This window comes from Sus scrofa, chromosome 13 (assembly GCF_000003025.6).
Source record: "Sus scrofa isolate TJ Tabasco breed Duroc chromosome 13, Sscrofa11.1, whole genome shotgun sequence".
In the NCBI taxonomy this organism is placed as follows: domain Eukaryota; kingdom Metazoa; phylum Chordata; class Mammalia; order Artiodactyla; family Suidae; genus Sus; species Sus scrofa.
Genome location: NC_010455.5, coordinates 176,921,832 through 176,943,841, shown reverse-complemented (window position 1 = coordinate 176,943,841; position 22,010 = coordinate 176,921,832). Strand labels below are relative to the sequence as shown.

The 22,010-nt window shown below is 37.5% G+C and overlaps 1 long non-coding RNA gene across 1 annotated transcript in view; it reads right to left on the bottom strand.

Annotated features, from left to right (window-relative positions):
- Positions 1-14,777, bottom strand: part of LOC110256462 — a 79,233-nt gene extending 64,456 nt beyond the window's left edge. Inside the window, exon 1 of the long non-coding RNA XR_002338003.1 lies at positions 14,637-14,777. This is a non-coding gene — a long non-coding RNA (uncharacterized LOC110256462). The remainder of the gene's footprint in view (positions 1-14,636) is intronic.

Here is a 22,010-nt window from a genome sequence, read left to right as displayed (position 1 = left end):
TTTGTCTATAGCAAATAATAATTAACTATAGATCCTTATAACTTAATTATCACCCCTGTCTTATATAAAACATAATGAAACAAGTTCTGAAAAGTTCATAACAAAAACATTTACTATTTAAAGAATAGTCTCCTTTTAAAAATAAAATTCAAAATAATAAAACTATGACCTTTCTTATTCTCCAGTGCTGTGTTATTTGAAAAAAATGAGTTGGGTTTTTTTCCCTCCAGGAAATATAACAAGCTTGGAATTACTCAGAGCTACATATCCCAAAGATAGACTATCTGAGAAAGAAGAAATTCCTGTATCTCCAAATGGCAAAGTAGACTCCTGGGGCATGTTACATCAACTGTTGGAGAATTTATATTGGCCTGATCTAATCAGGCAGAAAACAATTTATGGTATATGTTTTATTTGATTCCATCCATTTTTACAATAATATATCCATTTCTACTTATTTGGGCAACAAGAAAATTTGAGACTTCTTATGTAGAAATGCTTAGAAGACATAAAATATGTATTGAAATTTTCAAAATAAAAAAACTTGATATATGCATTTATGTGCATCTATATTTAAAAGTTATGTTCATCTAATAAAAGCTATTTGAAAATTAATCAGGGATTATTTCAGAGTCTAAATGCAAAATAATAAAGTACACTTTAAAAATTATCTCAGAATATAACAGTGAAGTTTTTTCATTAAAATTAGGGGAAAAATGTAAATTCCGGTAGGCAGAAAAGTGCCCTGTCCTGCCATAGATGTTCATGCCCTAAGAGCTGAAAACTGCGGACATGTTAGTCACTTTCCCAAAGAATCCAATATAGGAAAGATTATCCAGGATTATCTGATTATCCAGGATTATCTGGGTGGGCTCAGTCTAGTCATATGATTCCTTAAAATTGGAGAACCACTCCAGAAAGGGGGATATGACAATGGAAGAAGAGCCAGAGAGTGGTGACTTGAAAATAACTCAACCTGCTATTGCTGGCTTTGAAGGTGGAGGAAAAGAGACATCAACCAAGGAAAGCATATAGCCTTGAGATGCTGAAAAGAGCAAGAAAATGTACTCTTTCTTAAAGCCTCCAGAATGGAACAGAGCCATTTTAACACTTTAGTCCAGTGAGATCTATGTTGGACTTCTGACCCACAAAACTGGAAGCAACTAAAGTTGCATTTCTAATTTCAATTATTTACATACAATGCTTCAACCAACTACAATGTGAAGACACATAAACATTTAGATAATGCCAATATTCAAACTATTTTACATATATACACATGGTAATAATTTATCTATGTTGAAAACCAACCTGCTGTGAATATTGCTTGAATTCAACCTAAAATTATTTAAACTATGCATGCTTAGGGATGCATTAATAAGTTGATTTTAACTGCATTGTTTTAAAGTATAGTTAATATGATAAACTTCCTACAATAGGGTTCTCCCCCCCCCCAGTAGTGATGTGGCAGATATACTGTTATTACTTTAAAAGATTCATATCTACCTGTCATCTTCTCCACAAATTTCCCAATTTTCAAAAGCAGGTAGAATCTTTTACCAGTTTCAGAGGAAGATTCATAATTGAACTAAATCTATCATTACTATGGCTCTATCCTGTTTGTCTGTGACAGGTCTACAGTTATATATATTTAGTTGTGGCAAATGAGACTCAAGAATATTTTAGAGGACTTCAATTTTCATGAGAAGAGTTCTGCATCCTACTTTTTGCCTTGGGATAGAATTTTGATGTCAAGAGCCATAGCAGCCATTTTGCAGCTATAGGGAGACAGAAGCACAAATGCAAAAAGCCTACATGATAAGAAAGGTGGAGTAGAAGGATTAAAAAAAAAAAAAAAAAAAAAAAAAAACACCCTGCTTTGGACTGCCTATCTTGGTCTTATTCAAGAAGTAATTAAATGTTTTCTTTTGAATAAGTTTTTTTTTTTTATTCTATAAGCTACTATTATCAGAGGTTCTGCTACTTACAAACACAGGTTAACTGATATAGGTGAGAAGATATTCCTTTAGACACTAGAATAAATATAAGTAGTCATACACAAAGCTTTCAATTAAAAATTGTGCTTGTATCTAATGGATTCTAAATTTTAGAAAATTTAAAAAAAAATTAAAGGCAGTTAGATTAGGGCTTTGGTAAACATTATTGAGTTCCCCCCAAATCTCTTCTGCTACAGGAAAGTTTAGATCAAATTCATTTTATGAATTATTTCTAACTTTTGTGGGAAATTCAATGTCACTTATTAATGGGCTGGTGGTTTGTATCCACTGATAAACACAGCCATTCAGAGAAAAGTGCCATTCAAAACTGCTCTGTTCAACTCTTTGAATGTAGATATTTAGGAGATAATATGTCTGACAGAATTCAGAGCCTGGTGCTATCTGTGCTGTAATTGGTGATCCTCACTAACCCTGGCAACAATGACCCCTCAATTTTTCTAACTCCTCCCACAACATCCACCCCACCCTCCACAAATCCTTTTCTAAAAAGTAAAAAATTCTCTGCTTTGGTGATAATATAGTCTCTTAAGGCAAGCCTATGTTTCAAGCACTTGGCATGTAAGATGAATTTCAATGGAAAATAATTTTGCCATTAGAGCCTTAGGCAAAAGTTGCAAAATATGTTGAGTTTATGTCTGGTGCCCTTTGCTCACCCTTCCTGTTTGAATCTGTTCAAACCTTTACCTTTTGGGAATGATTCATACTTTTAATTGCGTTTTTAAGACTCCAATCCTTTTTCTCCTTCAACTTTTGACACTATGTTCTTTATTGAAGATGCCAATAACAACCTCCTTCCCTCTTCCCAGAGGCTTATTAATCCCCTCATTTTTGCTACTGATATCAATTAAGAAGAAAAATAATTTAAATTCATTCACATTAAAGAATGACTGGCTGATAGGCTCAACTACCCAATAATTATTTTTATTTTCAACTACCCAATAATTATTTTTATTTTAAAACAAGGAGATTATTAACCTAAATTACACTCATTAGAGAAGCAGCTGGCATGTAGGACTAGTTTTCATCTCAGCTGACCACAGTCACTCATTTTCAGCAGGACTAACTCTTATCTTTTAAAAGACAAGTTTGATTTAGAGAATTGTTATGGGTTCTAACTAAAGGTAATTATCTTGTGATTCTTTACACATGAGAAGAAGATAGTTTTGAGTTAGGGAATCTACATTTTTTAAAATATATATATGAATAATCTGGTAAACTCATTCTACAAATTTTCTTAACTTTGACCAGAAAGATAGCGATTCCAAAAAATAAAAATAATAGTTTTTAAGCAAGAAATGTCTCACACCTGAAATTTTTCTGCTTGGTAATTAACTATGCTAAAAATGAATAAAGAAAGATTTGTGTGGGGGATGATATTTGATCATTGTGTTCATTTATTCTTTAAGGACAAAATTCAGCACAGCACAGTCAAAGCATTTTTAATAAATGTGACAGATTAACAGCTATAGAAACACACTGTCTGCTGCAGAAAGCCTCACATCTGCATGTAGAAAATACTGATCCACATAGAAAACTTGGAATATTTCACTCTGATCTAGAATTTTCCTTTGAAATGACTTCCTACTGTGTCCTAAGTAAATAATGACAGTAATTAAAGATACCATGTCTTCCTTCTTCAACCAGACTCAACTCCAGCTATAAAAGGACAAAAAAAAAAAAAAAAAAAAATACTGTCTTAATTTTAATTGGCTAGATTTGCTATCCCTCCACTGAATGTGATGAAAGGTGACCAGATGAAGAAAAGCAGCAGTAAATTCTTGCTATTGCTCAGGAAATTGCTGTAGCACTTCATTTTAAATGTAATTCAAAGTGAAATCCTATTACTAAAAAGGCTCATGACATGAAAATTTTATTTTAGAGTGGTATAATGCAATTTCGGGTGATGCTGTAATTCTTGGGTGGGATGTTAGATGACCTACAGAACAGGAAATGACTCCCATTAGTGAAACCTTGAACATAATTGATATCAGAAAGTATGGAAAACAGGGAGCCCATTGTTTTTACAACATGCTACTTCTCCCTCAGGATGCTTACTACCAAATAGCTGAGGGAAAAGTTTTAAAATATCCACTTACATCCTGATAGGTAGTTTAAAGGTAGATGAGATTTAAATTTAAAATGGAAGTGATGAATAGCAGAATTTTAGTACTGTGTTGATCAATTTTTTACAGTGCTGGTACAGAAGGTTGCAACCACATTAGTTCTTGCCCAAAATAGAACAACTGATCCTTAACTTTGCAAAGATTTCCAGTGTGGTTTCCAAATTCTTCCAACATCTTTGTATATATCTTGTAGGAAATCTTTATGCAATATATTTTAATTCTAGGTTTCCATGCATTCCATGTAGCTAAGATGCCATTTGCATGAACATTTAACACAGTCAAAAATCTTTTTTTTTTTTTTTTTTTTTTTTGCATTCAGGATCCTGATTCAGTTCTCTGTAGAGCAAGATTTAAGATTACTCACTAATTTCAACATGCAAAATTAGAAGAGATTTATGTTTGATGAAGCATACTTGATAGCCACTTGGGGATCTAAATGGAAAAAGAAACTACAAAAACAGAGCCATTCTTTTTGTGCATATGAAGTGACTTCTTTGGTTTGGGCCTTTGGCATCTATTTATAAAATATAGCTTGATTTGTGACAGACCGTATCCATAATGTTACAGCCATGGTTGAAAACTAAATAATGGGGGAGTGGGCGGAAACAGAGTGCTGCATCTCTTATATGCACTCAACGGAACATATAATGGATCTCTTTCAAATGTCTAGCGAATTTAGTTTCTTGGGCTTTTCTTGTTAAAGAGATCTACTGGCATTTCCTTCTCATGAGGCCTATCTGCATGTTGCCATGTCTCTCACCATGCTGTGATTTTTCTCCTGGCCTTTGGCATGCCTTCTTTCATTCTCCTTACTCTTAAGACTGAGCATACATGGGGTAGCCTGCCTACAGAACTTCAATCTTCCTTTCTTTGCTCACCAAGATCTGGCTGTGTTTCAGGATTTCAGGGTACTATAACAGCAGCTAGTAATAGAGCATTTGAAGGAAAAATTAAATACAATAAAACTTATGAAACAAAGCAGCTACTATGTTAAGTCCAAAAATGCAAGCATTGCCACTGGGCCATTATTTTTATCCTACTGTTGGTACACTGAAGCCTCTACTCTCCATCTCCCTGCTGCAGGTGGAAAGACCAACACTTTTGACTTTCTTAACTCTTTTACAATCACAGTCAGAGTGTCTCCTGTTTAAAGAGCAGAATTCCATAGCAACTTTCATCTCTGCATTACTAAGTAATTACAGGGAGGGCATGTAAACTTTGCTGTTAAATGTGGGACTAGATAGTTGATAATAACCCACCCTTTTTAAAGTTTCACAAAGCATGTTTCATACTCCCTCATTTGATCTTCAAGGCAACTCTATTTCTACCCTCACTTCATGGATGTGAAAATTGAAATGCAGTGAAGAAACAAAACCTGCCCATGCTTTTTTTCAAAGTTAGTAAGTGTCAAAGTCAGGAGAACACAGGTCTTCCTATCTAGTAAAATATGTTCTTTCTAGTATGTGATACTGCCTACCAGGGCTATTCAATACTTTGATCTTCAGATGATGCTAAATTCATAGCATTTCATGGACACTACACATTAGTAACTTTAGGCATTTCTTCCACTTCTCCCGTTAAGGGAGAAGTTATTAACCAGTAAACAGTAGTTTCTGGCTTCTCTTCACACAGGCTTCTGAACACAATTATAGCCTCATGATTCAAGAGTTCCCCAGAGCTGGTATTCTCTTAGGAAGCAAGTTACCCAGATCCTTTTGATGCATGGCTTCATGCAATGAAATGGAAATATGAGATTATCATTATTCTCTAGTTCACATTTCAATCTGCAAGGATTTTGTGAGAGCCTCCTATGTGTCAGATACTGGGCTACATTTCTTAGAAATGACTATTACTAAAAAAATATTTGATGACATATCAACTCTTCTGGCTTCAAACTCAGGAGACACAGCCCTGGGGTTTTGCTCTTTTTTTTCCAAAAGAGAAAATTGCTTAACATTTACTGAAGTTCAGGTTTACTGATGTTGGATGCTTTGTAAACCTAATAAATACAGTTCAGAAGTTTTGATTTGATCTTTTTATTTTTCTCTTATCTGGCAAGCTGCAGAGATGGTGAGCACTCTGCTGTATGGGGTCGAGAAGCACATGGCCTGCCAGAGCCCGCATGGTTGACAATGCAGTCTGTGGGCCAAAAAGAAATTGGCTAGAGTGTTGTCAGTAAAATACAGATACAGGGGTCTTACACTTTAAGAGTTATCTTTTGACCCATTTCTCTTGATAAAATAGACACTCCTATATGCTTATATGTTAAGAAAAAATGTACAATCTTTGAGTAGTATCTTTAGAATTGTGATGGATTGTTTCGTTTTCAGAAGATAACTCTAGCAGTATGGACGATAAGTTGGAGAAAACAGAAACAAATTGGAGTTCCTGTTGTGGTGCGCTGGAAATGAATCCGACTAGGAACCACGAGGTTGCGGGTTCAATCCCCGGCCTCACTCAGTGGGTTAAGGATCCAGCATTGACAAGAGCTGTGCTGTAGGTTGAAGACATGGATCAGAACCCATGTTGCTATGGCTGTGGCATAGGCCAGTGGCTACATCTCCTATTCGACCCCTAGCCTGGGAACCTCCATATGCTGCAGGTGTGGCCCTCAAAAGCAAAAAAGATACAAATAAAAAACAAATTAAGAAAATGGAATAATCTAAAGAAAAGAAAAATAGCAGCTGGAAAACTATAGAAGCATGGAAATACAGAGTACCTAAGAAATTCAGTAGAATTTTAAGATGTGACAGGGGTTAGATATGGAAAGATATTTCAAGGTTTCTAGGTGAGAGACATAGTGGAAAATAATGTCCCTCATGTAGACAACAAACACATGCATATCAGTTCAGAAAGAATTTATGATTAGATTCTAGAAAAATTTGTTTGGGGTCACTTTAAAATGTCCATATTGGGTGATAGCGGTGGGAAACCAGTGCTCAAAAAAGCTCAAGGATGAGGATTTGGGAGAATGTTTTCAACTAGAATCAACATCCTAAGCATGAAGAGTGCTAAGACTATGGGTCGAAGAAACCTGAAGACATACACCTTAAAGAGTGAGAAGGAAACTGGGAAAGGATCTGAAGTATTCTGATAAGGATGGGAAAGAGTGATAGAAAAAGACGCTGAAGAGATTTTTTTTTTTTAATGTTAAATGCTGCCAAATTCAATTAAGAAAAATCACCAAAAAGCAGATTTTGAATTTAAAAACCATTTTCCAGGCCACTTAAAGAGAGTGGTTAACTTAAGAGTGATGGAAACAGAAGTCAGACTGCAGAGCACTGGGGAATGGATTGAAGGCAGGAGTGGAGACATAATATTTCATAGGAAACTAATATTTCAAGAAATTAACACCAAAGGCAACAAAGGGATGAATATTCCTTGCTATGGAATAAAAATAAGGCTATTTGAATTGAAGAATAAAAGTACAAAATAAAAGTCATTGTAATTATCAAAGCATTCTGATTCTGGAGTTCCTGTCGTGGCTTAGTGGTTAATGAATCCAACTAGGAACCATGAGGTTGTGGGTTCGATCCTTGGCCTTGCTCAGTGGGTTAAGGATCCAGTGTTGCCATGAGCTGTGGTGTAGGTTTCAGACTCGGCTCGGATCTGGCGTTGCTGTGGCTCTGGCGTAGGCTAGTGGCTACAGCTCTGAATAGACCCCTAGCCTGGGAACCTCCATATGCTGCGGGAGTGGCCCTAGAAATGGTGAAAAGACAAAAAAAAAAAAAAAAAAAATTCTGATTCTTATGGGTTCCTAAGGAGAGAGTTTGGGGATGGGGGGATGTGCTAGGGGTGTGGGATGGAAATTCTATAAAATTGGATTGTGATGATCATTGTACAACTATAAATGTAATAAATTCATTGTGTACTAAAAAAAAAACCATTCTGATACTTTTAGTTCATATTTTCTATAAATACTAGTATGAAATTAGTCAAGGCTAGGTTTCTAAAATAAAATTCTTGTTAAAGTTTGTGTGACCATACGTTTTCTTTTCTCAAATTAATACTTAAATGGACCACTAGGCAATAAGGAACATTCATGTTTAACTTATACTGTCAGAGCTATTTCCAAAGTGGTTGTACTGTTTTACATTCCCACCAACAATGTATATAGAACCATGTTTACACCTAGCAGAGGAGGACAATACCATAAAGGATGGGGAACAATTATCTGGGAAAATTCTTGGTCCGTGAATTGAAAAATAATCCCCCACCACCTTGGACCACTTCCCTTGGCTCAATTCTGCCAGAGGGATAGAAACAATGATGTACCAAGGAGGGTGAACAATGGGCTCAGTGTAAGAAGAGCACCAAGAGGGAAGAATTTTTGTAGGGAATTTTTAAACAATGATAGATCACTGAAAATCCATTCTGTTTTGGGAGCCATATACTCTATTTCTAAATAATGTCAGTGATACCGATACTGATGACTTCTGCACACCAGGTGGACCATTCATTTGCCCTGCACTTGATGTACCACTGGAATGAGTGCCTTTCTTGCTCAAGCCATTATAGATGTTCAATACTTAGATCTTTTTCTCTAAAATATCTATATTTAAAATCTACATTCTTGAAACAAATTTAGGATTACCAAAGAGGAAAAGGGAGGAGGGATAAATTAGAAGGATAAGGTTAACAGATACACATTATTATATAGTACTACATATAAAATAAAGACCTACTGTGTAGCACAGGGAACTATATTCAATATATTGTAATGAATAGAATGTGAAAATTGTGTGTGTGTAGAACCACATTCTTGGGTTATTACATACTTTCTTAAAACTATGCATATATTGTACCAACATTTAGTATTACTGATTACTGACAAATAAAAGTCAATTAAACTTATGGGCATATTCTTAAACCTTTGAGTTATGAAACTATTAATCAAGTAGTCTATTACCTACTTTTCTTATTACACAGCCAGAATCAGCTTTATGGAATTAACACTTTCATAGGAATTCAGAGACATACCGTACATTTAGAAATAGAGAGACTTGTATTACATAGCAGTATTTTCAGTTATCACCCTGTCTGGCAAGGTTGAGCAGTAAAGGCCACCCCAGAAGCACTTGCAAGGAGTCACATCAAGGATTATTACAGTTAAGTCACCCCTCTTTGTACATCATCTTTCACCTGACCTACAAAAGCGCAGCCAACACCCAAACCAAATCTCATCCATGGCACTTTACTTTCTTGACCTCGATGTTTGTCTAGCTTTAACACCTTTACATCAACACTGTGAGTCAACATCATCTTCCCTTTCCTGAGTTACCATCTTGGCTTCTCCCAAGGTCAGTTCTTCTCCATAACAAGGACACATTCACAGACTAGAATGGTGCAGTCCTGCAGTACTTACCACCTGTGATAGAAAACTAGCCCTTATAAATAGAAGATAAGTACAAGAAAACTATCACTATTCTCTCTATATTTTCATTAATAGAACTTGTTATCTTTTGGGATCTCTAATTACAGCATAAAATAAATTGCACAAAATACTAATTGCTTTAAAAACATATTTGGATATACTTCTGTCCATGTTATCCAGGCAATGGCCTTCAGTACCACATCTGTAGGTGAACAGGTTTGGCTTATCCCTCATGGCAGAAATGGAGAATGAACATCAAGGGAATCTGTGAAGCATCTCAGCAGGAGGGTATTAGGGAGGGCTTGCTAGATTTCAGGCGATTTGGGAGAACTTTTAAGGTTGTGGGGCTTTACTCTGGGTTAGAGGCTGCAATGAAGTGAGGGTACTCATATCAATCTTATTAAGGACCAAACACTAAGCAAAGCTAAATAAATAACTGATAAAGAAATCAGCAAGTAGTCACTCATTAACCAGGATTGGAGGAATGGTTGTTCTTTTTATAGTTTAAGGTAACTGGTTCGTGTTTTGTCTGTGTTAAGATATGATAATAAAAAGATCTTTTTTTTTTTTTTTTTTTTTTTTTCCAACCAAGCCATCATAGTTACAGGATAGCCTTGTTTGGTTGATGTATTGAGAAATTATTTAAAGTTCAGTAGGACATCAAATTCTACCTTTGAGCACTAGGCCAGCCTCTTGATTTCTGCAGTGGTTTTTGTCCCTCTGTATTGGTTTTCTGTTGCTGCCATAACAAAATTATCACAGACTTACTAGTGTAACACGATATTATCTTACATTCCTGTAGACCAGAAGTCCAACCCATGTTAAAATAAAGATGTTGGCTAAGCTGTACTCCCTTCTGGAGGCTCAAAGAAAGTGTCTCCTGGCTTTTTCCAGCTTCTAGAGGCCAGCTCACATTTCTGGGCTCCTGCTTCCCTTCTTCCATCTTCAAGGCCAGGAGCTCAACAACTCCTATCATATTACTATGACCTCCATTTCTAATTCTTCCCACTTTTAAGAAGCCTTGGGATGACACTGGGCCCACCCAGATAACCCAGGATAAATTTCACAACTCAAGGTCCTCAAAAGTAATCATATCTTCAAAGTCCCTGTTATTTTGTAAGGTAGTATATTCACAGTTCTGTGAGAATTAGGATGTGGACATCTTCGGGGAGCCATTATTATGTCTACCATGTCATCTCACTCCCTAATACCCTCCTGCTGAGATGCTTCACAGATTCCCTTGATGTTCATTCTCCATTTCTGCCATGAGGGATAAGCCAAACCTGTTCACCTACAGATGTGGTACTGAAGGCCATTGCCTGGATAACATGGACAGAAGTATATCCAAATATGTTTTTAAAGCAATTAGTATTTTGTGCAATTTATTTTATGCTGTAATTAGAGATCCCAAAAGATAACAAGTTCTATTAATGAAAATATAGAGAGAATAGTGATAGTTTTCTTGTATTTATCTTCTATTTATAAGGGCTAGTTTTATCCATTTCAAATATTCTTATGAAATTAGGAAAAAAGTTTACCTAAAAGAAAAAAAAAAAATCCAGATTATGGGGCCTTATTTTGGTTGACCCAGTGACTCAACAGTGTCAAGGAGTGTCTTTCATCTCTTGGGTCTTTTCATCCTTAACCATCATTGTTCCCAGGGCCTCCTGCAGTAGTCCAGAATATATGCTTCCTAGTTATCAATTAAAAAATGAGCAATAAATAGCTCCCAACGCCTCTTTCAAGTGTGGAAACTGTCCTAGGTTTCCCAGCAAATCACTTCTGAGGCTACTAGACCAAATTGGTGAGGTTGGCCCACCTTGTGTTAATCACTAGTAAAGGAGCTGGACTGACATTAGTTGTTTTGGGTATATCACCTGGAGTAGAATGGGGAGTTATTACAATTGTTATCCCATTACATAGAGCAAGTACTTATCAACACCTGGTCCACTGATGTAGTTTTTAAAAAAATGAATTAAAATTATGGCTAATTCAACAAGAGTATAGACGTTTGGAGTCTAAGGTATGGTCGACAAAGAGATTATTGATGATCAGTTTATAACAGCGAATTATCAGAATATTTTCAGAATCCACAAAGGTTTAAAAAACTAAAGAGAATTACAAATACTCAAGATTGGTACAAATAATGAATAAGTAATACAATATTTCAGAACTGGAATATATAGGTATTAAGGAATAAGACTATTTAGGCCAACAGACTCAATAATCAATAAGAAGAGATACAATGTTGATGAGCCCAGGGGCAAAGCTTTGTAACAGAGATTAGCCTCTTTCCTAGTCTAGTGCCTGGCACACACACATTATTTAAAACATATACACCTGTTCCTCAGTATCCATGGGAGAATAGTTCCAGGACCCATTTAGGATACCAAAATCCAAGAATGCTCAAGTCCCACAGTTAACTCTCCTTACCCATGAGTTCTGCATCCACATTTTCAACCACCCACAGATCATGTACAGTTGATCCTTAAACACAGCCTAAACTATGCAATAAATATCTGTGTATAAATGGGATGACGCAGTTCAAAGTCTTGTTGTTCAAGGGTCAACTGTAATTCAATATATACTTTTAAAAACTTATTCTGAAGTGCTGCTAATGTGGGATGTGAGGGTGAAATTAGATAAGTGAGACCATCTGTGACCTGTAGGACTTACGCCAGGAAGCAAAAATGAGAGAAAAGCAGACAACACAAATGATATCCAATAACATTTCTCTCAAACTCAGAAATAACAAACAAGGAAATAAGAAGATTCTCCCTGAAGATTATTTTTTAATTGGGCTACTGTTGCATTTTTTGCTGAAAAACACATGAGGAATAAAATTACACTAACAGAAACTTCTGGTTTCTGGTGTGGCATATAAAGAGCTTAGAAGTCATCACTCCAACTTAACAATAAGTAAAAAGCTGAACAAACTGAAAAATCAATTTTTCTGAGGTTCATTATAGAAGTGAGGTCACAGAGCAAACGGCTGTGCCACCTCCCCCAAATTGGAGAGACAGACTGGTGGATGCAAGGAAACACAACTTAATCTGAGCAGAAACCCACCACCAGAAACCTCAGTGGGAAATGCTGTCAGCGGAGGAAAACCCAAATTGTAATTGACAAATTGCTGGAGGCTCAGTGTGAACAACGCTGAGAGTTAAAAACTCCAGGGGCCCAAGTCACCAGGGAGCTCCCACACTTGTGGAGTTTTAACTCCTAGCTATTACCAGGTTTTCCCAGTGAAAACTGAGAAAAATCCCCTATACTTCTAGCAGGTGGAAGGGAGGAAGAAACCATGCTGACCTGGGCCAGAGCACATGCTATTCCTCTTAACAAGGTCTATCCTCAGGAGAAACTATTTTACCAGAACCTAACTTGCTAGGATTTTATATGAACCTAACCCACCTGGAGGAAGGGACATACCCAACTCTGATCCATTCTAGTCCATCCTAACACACTTAAGGCGAGGGACTAGGGGTGAGTTATGAAAAACACTTGTGAAGTTCATAGTCCAGGACACAGGCTCACAAATTACTAATCATAGGACCACAGAATCCCCCCCCAATCTTACTACATTAGTGAAGACCTATTTACCACAGTTCCTTTTGTACAGTGTATCATGCTCACCTTTTAAGAAAAAATTACAAGGCAAAAACACATTTTGAAGAGAAACAGCCAGAATCGGAACCAGATCCAGATATTGCAAGAATGTTGGAATGATCAGACCATGACTTTAAAACAACTGTGCTTAATACATTAGTCATAGGGATTTAATGGAAAAAGCAAACAACATTCAAGTATAGATGGATAATGTAAGCAGAGAGATGGGGATTCTAAGAAGGAATTTAAAAGTGATGCTGGGGGAAAAAAAACAACCCTAACAGAAATGGAAAAATAGCTTTGACATGCTCATTAATAGACCGGACATGGCCAAGGAAAGAATTTAAGCTTGAGTATATTAATAAAAACCTCCAAAACTGAAAAGCAAAGAGAGAAAAGACTGCAAAACAAACAAACGAGAACAGAATACCCAAGAACTGTGTGACAACTATAAAAATGTAATATACATGTAATGGAAATACAAAGGGGAAAAAAGGAAAGGAACAGAAGCAATATTTGAAGATATAGGAACTAATAGTTTCCCTAAAATTAATGTTAGACACTGAACCACAAATTTCAGGATGCTAAGAGAACACCAAGCAGGATAAATGCCAGACAAACTACACATAGGCATATCATATTCAAACTGCAGAAGATCTAGGATAAATACATTAAAGAAATACTTAAATGGTCCCAATCACTCTTTCCATTGGTTTTTAGGCAGAGTCCTCTATCACTCTAATCTCATCACCCTCTTCCTCAAAAGAAGTAAAAGACAAGAGATTTTTTACTGAAATCAAATTATAAGTGTACATACTCTTAGGCATCAGAGTAGTTATCTCACAAGAAGAATTTAACAATGAATTTTACGGAAATGGAACTGGCTTTTGATTCAGACACACCTGAATTTAACTTTTTGCTCAGCCTCTAATCAGGTATTTGACCTTAGAAAAATAATATCTAATCTCACCAAACCTTAGCTTTGACCCCACAAAAAAAGACAGCAATATTTAGCAGGGTTATCATGAATGTTAGAGATTATGTGTATAAAAACTATTTTAACATCTACCTAGCAAAAGTAGCTACTCAATAAATGATAGCTCACTATTCTTGGGAGTAGTGAAAAATTACAGTGATGCAGAAATGAAAGTACAGAGCAACACATGTTTAAGCTGGTATGTTTTTTCTTAGACATCTAATCCTATCATAATTCCATAAAATGCATTTTAGCCTAAAATCCAGTTACCCCAGACAATGTAACAGCCTGGCAGAGGCTCAAACCCATTTCAATGGGGGCTCTCTATTTTATTTTCCATTAGGCCTACCTTCTATCTAGGTTGTACAAACAACAGAATACTTTAGCTTTTCAGAATATTTCTTGCTAGTCCAGTAAGCAAAGGAATAAACACAGAAAACAGAGAGAAAATTACAGAATTAAGAAATATCAAGTTATATATCTGGCCAAAATTTAATGGCAAAACCCTCTTGGCTCCCAAGGCTAGAAACTCTTCCTACCTTTGGAAGCAGTGGTTTCTCGCTTGGCCTTTCTGGAAGTTTTCAAGGTCAGTAGCTTTAAGGCAATACGTCAAACTGGATGCATGCTATCACCAACTGGGGAGTCTTAAATAGACTTCTGTCTGGGCCCTTCCCTAGTAATTTGGGCTTTAATTGGTCCCTGGTGAGGCCTTGGGAGCACTGTTGGTTTTTAAAGCTCTCCAGGTGATATTAATGAGAATTCAGCACTGAGAGCCACTGTTTTAAGGCAAACCTACACATAGATTTCAGGCCCAATTCCTCTGTTCATCCCCAGGCTCATCTTATGTACTTTGGGTCAGGATCCACTTCACCCAAAACTGCCACATTTTTCTCTAGGCATCTGATCTGTTTGTCTGGCTAGCTTCATTACTAATATGCTTCCAAAGTATTCCTCCCATTGGTCATGTGTTGAGCAAGTAAAGTATCACTTTATTCCTCAAGTATCCACTGACTCTTGACATCTGAAAACAGCTTCCTTGGTGGGGTCTTTGAGGCACAGCTGCAATCTATGCATTATTAAATGTTGATTCTTTTGAAGACATACCAGCTGGGTAAAATGTGCTCCTCTCTTAAAGGAGTTGACATTATCAACTGTATCAAGCGCTGTGCATATATGTAAGCTCTCAGGAAAGGCTTTGTTTGTGAACTAAATTGATGGCTTTGCCTATTTTTACGATGGTGCTGAATTTTTTTGTGGCTGTGGTGTCAATCGGTGCCATAAAAAGTTATCTCTACTCAACATTCTTCATGTGACCTGTCAACATTTTAGCTCTGAGTTATGATATATTTTTTTATTTATTAGCCACCGATCAAATCTCTTTATAACTAGGATGGACAGATTCCCTTATTCACCTACCTTTCTTCCTAAGAGCTGACCCTTTTGGGCTCTCATGGAGGCCTAGTACTATGGCCATCATTTTCCTTGCATGTGAATAGCTAAATGCTTTTACCCAAAATAAAAGCAGGTTGCCTACGAAATAAAAAGAATAGCCTTTACTGAAAAACATTCCTCCATAATTAACTGCAAATTAATTAGGTCACCTTTGAGTTAAGCTCTTACTTAGCACTCCACAAAAATAATAATGTTCCTGAGATATTCTAACCTAGCACTTACACTATGATTAGAACTCTCCTCTCTTATTTTGTTTGCAAGTTTATCGTAACATAAACATAAGATTCACACTTTAGAAACACGGTGAGAAAAGTCGTAAGAGTTAAGTTACTAAGGATAGGAACATAGCTCTCCGGTATAAACTTGTTTTGTGATCTGCCTGTGAATAATGCCCTTAACCATTTTTCACAAGGTGATACATGGCTTCTCTTATGTACAATCCATTATCTTAGGAAACAGTATTGTCGGTAAAGATATATGATTACCGTGAAAACCAAAGCTGAGTGACATGATAGGAAAGCTGTTTCAATAGCATCATAATTTTTTTTTTTTTTTTCCTAAGGGTCACATCTGCGCCATATGGAAGTCCCCAGGCTAGGGGTCAGATCAGAGCTGTAGCTGCCAGCCTATACCATAGCCAGCCACAGCCACAGCCACAGCCACAGCAAGGCGGGATCCAAGCCATGTCTGTGACCTATACCACAGCTCACAGCAACACCAGATCCTTAACCCACTAAGCAAAGTCAGGGATTGAACCCATATCCTCATGGATACTAGCCAAGTTCATAACCCACTGAGTCACAACAAGAACTCCTCAATAGCATCATTCTTATTTTTCTTCTTTTTCAAATTATGAAAATCTTAATAATTAGATTTTTCATCATATTCTACTCTTTTCTAATCAGCTCTAACCTTAGATTTTAGTGATGTTTAAATTATTTTAGGTAATATATTTCATAACTGAAGATTCCGCTTGTCTCACAGGAGACTCAGTCATCACTAACTTTAGTAAGAGGTTAGTAATAATCATGCAAAGAGATTTATAAACAGAAGTTTGTACAAAGCTTTCTCCCAACCATAAAATAAAATTTAAGAAGTATCTTTGACTATTTTTTTATGTTTCTACATATGGGATCATTGTGGTGTATAACCAAAAGATGATTTTTTTTCTTATAAAAATTCTTTCAGTAAATTCTTTTTCCTTATAAAAATTCTTTATAACCAAAAGATGATTTTTTTTCTTATAAAAATTCTTTCAGATGACATTCAGAATCGAGGTATCTTCTAATTTCACTTGCTTCAAATGTAAAACGTTGTCCCTTGCTCTCAATGGTAAAGTGGCAGTAATTGGTAGCTTTGGTATCTATGTAATTCTAATGATCCTCCCTTAGCTTCTGCTCCCTCAGTGCCACCACTCCCGCCAAACACACCCACCCCACCACACCCACACACTCTCTCTCTTACACACACACAATAGTAGTAATATAGGCAGTTTCTGCTGACATAAACTGACCACCGTGGAACAGCTGACTAGCAAAGTGGCCCAATGGACCTGGGAGCTTTCTACTCTCTACAGTTGCTTTGTAGGCTTTCCCTACTTTCTGCATACCTCTGCCACAGTCCGTTCCAATACACAGACATTCTTCTCTCAACCCTCAGCTCCATATAATCTTCCAAGCCTCAGCCCTATCACACCCCTACTTGCAATGATGTACCTGAGTGGTTATAGGCAGTTCTTACATGAGCCTGATTTCGTTTTCCTACAAAAACCTAGGCAAACCTGTTCCACCTGTAGTGTATTCACTCCCTGGGTGATATGCAATACCTATGAAATGTGCCTGGGTTGTTAACAGATCTCAGAGGAGTGGGTCAGTGGTGGGAAGGGAAGGCAAAAAGACAGCTGGCAGTACGAGTAATTTTTACAAATGGATTTATTTTTTCATCCTTACTTATGCACCAACCTTCTAAAAATCCTAAATAAATAGGATTTTTATGTTATATTTAAAGATAAGCAAGTATTGAAAGAACTTAACTATCATTATAAGCCATGGATCAGGAAGAAAAAAATCCCTGGAACAAACTATAGGACATTGAAGCAGACAAACCAACCCCTGAGTCCTGTTGAAGGAGAAAGGTCAGCAAGAATGAGTCCTGGGTTTAGAAGCCTTTCAAAGAGGGTGCTTCCCCCAAACCTCTTATCCTCTCTCCCTCTGATGCCAGTTTTTAACATCAAGCATCAGTCTTAGCCCTGCCAGAAACCTGCCTGGGAAGCTTGAGGCTGGAACTCTAAAATACTGGAAGATGTGTAACACAGATCCAACACAATAAAATATGCTGCTAGACAAATAAATTAGGATCTGATTTTTGTCCCTCTGATGATGATCTCTCATAGGAGTATGAATAAAGCATTATACTTCAGTAAAACATTATAAGTGAAATTAGCCTCTGCAAACCTGTATTTTTTTTCATACAGCTGAATCTCAAGAAGTCCCAGGTTTGAAGATCCCTAGGATGCAGAGAATTCCATTCATTTCCCATAGAAGGGAAACATTCAGAATTTAACCATTTCCTCCAGAACAGTTTAATAAAAACTGGAAAAATACGGAGATTTCTTTCTCTATAAGTGAATCATTAGTCACTGAGTACATTTCTTTATTTGGCTGGTGAAAGAGCTGCATTTCATTCTACAAGTCCAACTTGCTCAGGAGCTGTAGGAGAAAATGGGTAATTTTTTAAAAAGTAGAAAAACGAAAACATCCTAAGATTGAAAATAGAGACTTGGAAAGGATCTCTGGAGAAGTCTGATGGGAAATGCAAAACCATGGACCTCTCTTAAATTCTGAACTGATAGAGTTGCTACAGTAAAAGAGACTGAAGCAGCAACCACTGTCCATTATAAGTGCTTCCATAATAGCACTTACTATGGGCTGGCCACTGGACTAAGAGTTTTATATACGCTGTCCTGTTTCATCCTTACTAGAGTCCTACAAGTTTGGTTTTCCCATTCCCATTTTTTGTTGGGCAATAGAGAGACACAAAGATACTTGTTATTTTGCCTTGAGTCTCAAGGTAAGATTTGGGCCTATTTCCAAAGTCCGTATTGTTTTAAGTAAGCACTTCTGCCTCTCAAGGTCCAGGAATGTTAGTAAAATATGTGTTTTCTGAAAACTCATTTTTTTTTTCTTCGAGTGTTTATTCAGCTTTATTGGGGGGGGTCACTCTTATTTTCAAAGCCTCACTTGAAAAGCTATAGCCTCGTTTCAGCTAAATAAAGGGAAAAAGAATTTCCTTTCTCAATAAAAACAGAAGTGTACTTACTACCTTGCTGTGTGCTCTTTGCAAAATGTGTCTTTGGGAGGCCAGATGCCTCAGGTGTATGTGAACGAGGCTGGCCTGGAGATCGCCGAAGTCTGTGATGTTTCCTAGCCTGGTGTGCTTGAGAGTGTCTCAGAACTTTGCAAAGTCAGGGAAACTGGGACTGAAAGAAAGGTGAAAACTCAAGGGGGAGACTGGGGAAAACCATAAATGTGATCCCTTCCTGACTTCAGTTTTCTTTCACCGTTGGTATTCATTCGATTCAACTCCTCAGATCCCAGAGGACAGAGTATTACAAAAACAGCATCCATGGCCACTCTGGCCTACACCTCAGGAAGAGGAGGGAGGGGAAACTGCATAAATAAATAATGTAACAGTGGAACTAGGCAATTTTCTGGCCTTTGGGGGCCACAAGAGATTGCCAATTTGGACCACACAGGGCTCTGGGGCTTGTAAAACAGCAAACCACAACATGGTGTCCACTTGAAGCCTTTGACCGCAGTGTGGCTGGCCAGAAGCTGACTAACCAAAACTCCTACATGGTACAGCACAGCCAGCACAGTCTCTGGAAATCCTAGTCCTCTCCAGGGTGGGCTCAGGATCTTCTGGATCTGTGGTTTCCCAAGGCCAGACTGAGGATTTGTGTCTCTCAATGTCAAAATTTTCATGAGTCTGCTGCAAGACACACAAAAAAGAAAGGGTGTGTTTTCCATAAAGTTCAATTTATTCATGTAACGGGCTGCCCTTCATTCTGTTTTGGTTTTTTTTTCCCCTACTTTTTAAAATTAGGAGTTCCCATCATCGTGGCTCAACAGTAATGACCCTGACTAGTATCCATGAGGACTCAAGTTCAATCCCTGGTGTCACTCAGTGGGTTAAGGATCCAGCATCACCGTGAGTTGTGGTGTAGGTTGCAGATGCTGCTTGGATCCCGCATTGCTATGGCTGTGGCGTAGACCAGTGGCTACAGCTCTGATTCAACCCCTGGCCTGGGAACCTCCATATGCTGCAGGTGTGGCCCCAAAAAGGCAAAAAATAATAGACTGTTCTTTCTCTTGTTATATTGATAATAAATGGTGTATTGTATGTGTTTTTTATTCTATGTTCTTTGCTTAGAAAACCTATATCAGGTCCCAGACTTATTTTTGAAATTTCACTGATCTGTGAAAGCAAATGAGGTAGGCATTGTTTTAAGGTGTGAGGAAGGAATGGAACCTCTTGTGACCTCCTGCTGCACAAATGGGGCTACAATGCTTATACCTAAAGAAAGGTAACTTCTGAACCATCTGGAAGGTTTGGAAATTTGAGCCATTTGCCCTAGGTTCATGGCATCTCATTTTTATCTCTACTTTTCAACTGTGATTCAATAACAGGCTTAGAGGAAAGCTCAGTTTGTCAGTACTAAAAATACGAATTTTTTAAAAAATATCTAAGACATCTAGAGATACTCAACTTTTAAACCTTGATAAAATAGAATGGCTGTTCTTTTATCGCTTTTCACTTTGAAGAATGCTCACAGTATTTACTGCAACCTAATTTTACTGGATACTAATTATGATATGGGTGGGAATAGGAGGTCATTGACAACCAAGCTACCAATTTCTGAGCACATCCTACATGCAAACCAGTTTTTTATGTATTTTCTCCCAACCTTATACTGCAATCTGAAAGTACAGAGACATGCCACTTACAGTGGTAGCGTAAAACGATAGAATTAAAGAGGATTTTGGCATTCAATAAATCTGACTATGAATCTCAGCTTTGGTGGCCGTGGACAACTAATTGAAGTTTTCCCTCACTTATGAAATGAAGCCACTGGTGATAGTCCATGGAGTTATTACAAGAAATACAGAGTATAGCAGGTGTGAAGTATCCTATCTAACGCCTCGTATATAGGAGGAACTCAATATTCCACTAGATAACTTTATCAAGTTTATGATTCTTGTAAGTAGCAGAGCTGAGAGCTCCAGCCTCTGGCTCATCGTCTAGGATCCCTGCAATATAGCAAGAATAACTGGTTCATCGAGCAGGCTGAGCTCAGTGGGGCATAAACCTGACATTGTTGTGGTTTTCTCCATTCACTACCTTTAAATATTCTGTCAAAGCTCTGTCTCTCCTCCCTTAATGGTATCTCAGGAAGTTCCACAGCATTAGATTCACAGATATAAAAATGTCCAGTAAATTTAGTCTGGCCAGTTTTAAAGTCTCAATATAACTCTTTCAGATTGTGACCCTGCAATCCTTCCTATTGCCACATGAATATTTATAAGACTTACTTTTACAGCCAAATCGTGAAATACCCTCCCTCCCTACTCTGACCTGCCCTCTGTCCAAGTGCAGAGACATTCACACAATGCTCTGAGGATGAAGAGGACGCAGATGAGCAGTTAGGGCTTTACCTGCTCTGTGTTCCTGCTGATTTGGCATAGTGCCTGTTTAAGGTCTGCCCCCTCCCCTTCTCTAATACTCAAGAAAAGGCCTGCATGTGTCACCTATTACTTGCAACAAATTTACCACAAAGGTGGAGCTTAAACAAAACACATTTATTGCCTCAAAATTTCTCTGGGTTACGCAGCTAGGGATGACTTCACTGGATTATCTGTTGGGGTCTCTCAGGTCTTCATTCAATGTATCAGCTGGGTCTGCAATCTCATTTGAGACTCAGCTGGGAAAGGACATGCTTTTGTTAGCAGAATTCACTTCCTTGTGGCCTTATGACTGAGGCCTTTGGTTTCTTGCTGCCCTCCAGCCAGAAGCTGTCCACAGTCCCCTGTTACATGGGCCTCCCAACATGGCAGCCCATAACAAGACTGCTTGCTTCTTCAAAGATCCAGCAAGATGGGTGCTAAGATCTTATATAACATACCATGTAATCACACACATGTAATCACATGTATTCTGTTGTTTATAAGCAAAGCATAGGATTGAAGTAAAGTCCCACACAAGGGGTGAAAGCTCTAAAAGGAAACAAACACCAGGAGGTGGAGCCCATGGGAGGGCTCCCCAGAGTCTATAGACCACAAGAGCATATCATTGAAATATCTTTGAAATATAAGGATCCATTCATTTCTGGTGAAAGAATGAGCTGAAAAGAAAAACTCAGAGCTCTCCACCAAAGTACACACAACAATTTGAGGGAGACGGAG